Genomic DNA, 3,579 nt, shown 5'->3' with positions numbered 1-3,579 from the left:
AGACACAAAGGAACTGTACAAATGAAGCTGTCATATCAGTTTCAGTTGGGGATATTGAACCAAGAAAATCAGATGAACATGAGGAAGAAATGAATGCTGAACCAGTTGTTGATACCTTGAGCGAAATCATGCCTGCAGATTCAGTACATGTTAACGCCACACTTGATTTAGATTCTATGTTGCAGAAGTCAGAAGAAGATGAGGAACCAGAACCAACACCTGTAATAACAAAATTGATGAGAAAGCAGCCAGAACGTTATGGATATGGTGTTTCAAAGCTGTGCACAACATCAAGTCCAGATGTTATGAGTGATCCTGTCAGTATCCAGGAAGCTCTAGATAGCCCAGATAGAGACAGATGGATCGAGGCAATGAGGGATGAGCTGCAGGCATTTGAAGAAAATGAAGCGTGGGTTCCAGTAAGTGATTTACCCCCTGATAAAACTTTAGTTCAGTGTAAGTGGGTGTTTAAAAAAAAGTGAATAATCATAACAGTGCACATTACAGGGCGCGTTTAGTGGCGAAGGGCTTCACGCAGAAACCCAACGTTGATTATGAAGAGACTTTTTCACCTGTTGTCAGGCTTGGTATGAGAGAGTAGAACAATGTTTGATTGAATTAGGTTTCAAAAAGAGTTGTATAGAGCCATGTGTTTTCACAAAAATGAATAATAAAGTAAAACTTGTTATTGCCTTGTATGTAGATGATTTTTTTGTTTTCTCAAATGATCAAGAATAGACTGACAAGTTGATCTCTGTTTTGAATTCTAAGTTTAAGATAAAGAATTTGGGTCGAGTTCAGCAATGCTTAGGCATGAGAGTCAAAATTGATAGAGAAATAAATGTTGTTACATTGGATCAAGAGCAGTATATAGATCATTTATTGGAGAAATTTAACATGATAAATTGTAAAGTTGCTAGTACTCCAATGGAATGTAAATTGAATGTTAATAATTCTGAATTTTGTGATCAAGAAATTCCGTATCAACAGCTGATTGGCAGTCTGATGTATTTATCTGTATCTGTATCACAAGACCTGACATATCCTACAGTGTGAGCTTCCTCAGCCAATTTAATAAATGTCACACAAATGTTCATTGGAACTATGCTAAGAGAATTCTTAGGTACCTTAAAAATACTAAAACGTTTTCTTTAAAGTATGTTAAACAGGAAACAGCTGAACTTATTGGGTATGTTGATGCTGATTGGGCGGCTAATACGTTGGATCGCAGATCATTTACTGGTTTTTGTTTTTTAATGTCAGGCTCAGCTATTTCCTGGGAGGGTAGAAAACAAAGAACTGTCGCTTTGTCAAGTATGGAATCAGAATATATGGCTATAGCTGAGGCTTGCAAAGAAGGGATATATTTGAGATCTTTATTTTGTGAACTTACAGGTCACCTGTGTACTGTTTTATTATATAATGACAGCCAGAGTGCACAGAAGTTGGTGGCAAATGGTGGGTGAGATGACAATTCGTAAGTGTATCAACTCGGTAAGTTTATCAACTCAGGTCATTTCATAAATCGGGATAAATTATACCATTCCAGTGCAATTCTTTAAGTTTGATTTATCATTGTTTCCGCATATTTGCGACCTCTTTCTATAATCCAGAATTTAATTTTCTTTATAAACTGCTTGTAATTCTTAATTTTTGTCAGATCTTCAGGAATCTTCTTATATATGCGCGGTGCGAGATAATAAAAGTATCTTTGTCCTATTCTTTTCTTTGCTCTTGATGTCTGGTAAGTATTAATTCTTGTTGTATATGGATGGTTCTTTTTTTCCAATATTATTTTCTCTTTGAAAATATTAATTACTATTTTGAGTGTGTAGAGCTGCCTCGTGTCTAAAATTTTGGATGTCTGATATAGTGGTTCACTCGGATATGTAATTTTTTTGCCATGAATTATTCTCAATATCCACTTTTGCAAGGTATTCACTTTTTTGAGATGAACATCATAAACTCCACCCCATCCCAAGATGCCATAATTAATTTGAGACTGAACCAGGGCATTGAACAATATTATCAAATGTTTAGGGCTTTTCAAATATTTCTTCATAATTCTGAGTTTATTCAGGAGACCTCTAAGTTTTTTAACTACATGACTAATGTGATGGTCCCATTTCAAGTTGACATCAATTACTATCCCGAGATATTTAATGAATTTTGTCTCCGAAATCTTCATTTCTGGATTTATTTCAAGATGCCCTATTGGGCCCAAGGAATATGACGAAAAGGGCATGTATTTTGTTTTGTTAAGGTTTAAGGTGAGTTTGTTCGCTTGAAACCAGTTCTGTATATGTCTGAAATCCTTCTCTGCTTTATGTTTCATATCGTCCCATGTATTAGCTCTGTAGTGTATGGCGGTATCATCTGCGAAGCCAATTAAACTGCCTTCACTTGTACATCGGGACAAGCTATTAATGTACACTAAAAACAGAAGTGGACCAATGACCGTGCCCTGAGGAACGCCGTAAGTAACTGTCCTTGAAGAACTCCTATCTCCACCTATATCTACAATCTGTTGGCGATTCGTTAAGTAGCTTTTTAGTAGATCAAGGCTTTTGCCGCGGAAACAATAGTTCCACAGTTTATTTAGAAGCCTTTTATGGCAGACAGTGTCAAAAGCTTTGGCAAGATCCACGAATATGCACAAGCTTCATCCAAGCATTCGTATATTTTTCCAGTTAAATCTCCTCCGTAGATCTACCTTGTCTAAATCCATATTGGCTCTTCTCTAATATGCCTTTGTGCTCCAGAAATTTTATCATTCTTTTTTTTTTTAATTTTTTCTATTATTTTAGACACATTTGAAATCAATGAAATAGGCCTATAGTTAGATATTTCGGTCTTATCTCCACCTTTATAAAGAGGTTTTATTAGGCCTATCTTTAATATGTTCGGAAAAATACCATTTTCGAAACAACAATTGATAACATTGGAAAGGGGATCGGAGATTTCCTCCTTTATCTGTTTCAGTGTCTCTGCACGTATGCCGTCTATTCCTGGTGACTTCCCATTTCTTAAACTTTCAATGATATTTTCGACTTCCTTCGGATCTGTAGGAGCCATAAAGAAAGTTTCACTTTGAAACTTATCCGTTTCTTCATAATTTTCAATATTTGGAATTTTCCTGGCATATGGTTCTCCTACAGTGCTATAGTGCTCATTAAATGCTTCAGCAATATCTTTTCGATTTTCCAAAGTACACTCCGTTGTTTTTATTACATCAAACTTTGTTGCAGGCTTGATATCATTACATACTCTACTTACATAATCCCATAAAACCTTCGGTTCAGATTCATTTCTTGAAATATATTCCTGAAAGTAGTTTTGCTTTGCAGCATCACTCTGCTTATGTATTCGATTCCTTAACTCACAATTTTTTTTTTCAGGTCTAGATTTTCCGGATTTTTTTTAAATTCCTTGTACATATTATTTTTTTCATTTATTGATTTTAATAAGGATGGTGTTATCCAGGACTTACGTTTGATATTTTTGTTTTGGATTTTTACATGAATGGTATTTTTTTTTATACAGTTTGTGAGAACGTTAATAAATGTTTCAGCAACTGAA

The 3,579-nt window shown here is 35.1% G+C and overlaps 1 long non-coding RNA gene across 1 annotated transcript; it reads left to right on the top strand.

The window, feature by feature from the left end:
• Positions 1-2,215: 2,215 nt before the first annotated feature.
• LOC123317361 lies at positions 2,216-3,579 on the top strand. Its single transcript, XR_006538161.1, has 2 exons — positions 2,216-2,476; positions 3,399-3,579. It is a non-coding gene; the product is annotated as an uncharacterized LOC123317361 (long non-coding RNA).

Source organism: Coccinella septempunctata, chromosome 7 (genome assembly GCF_907165205.1).
Source record: "Coccinella septempunctata chromosome 7, icCocSept1.1, whole genome shotgun sequence".
Taxonomy (NCBI): domain Eukaryota; kingdom Metazoa; phylum Arthropoda; class Insecta; order Coleoptera; family Coccinellidae; genus Coccinella; species Coccinella septempunctata.
This window is presented reverse-complemented; position numbering and strand designations above follow the sequence as displayed.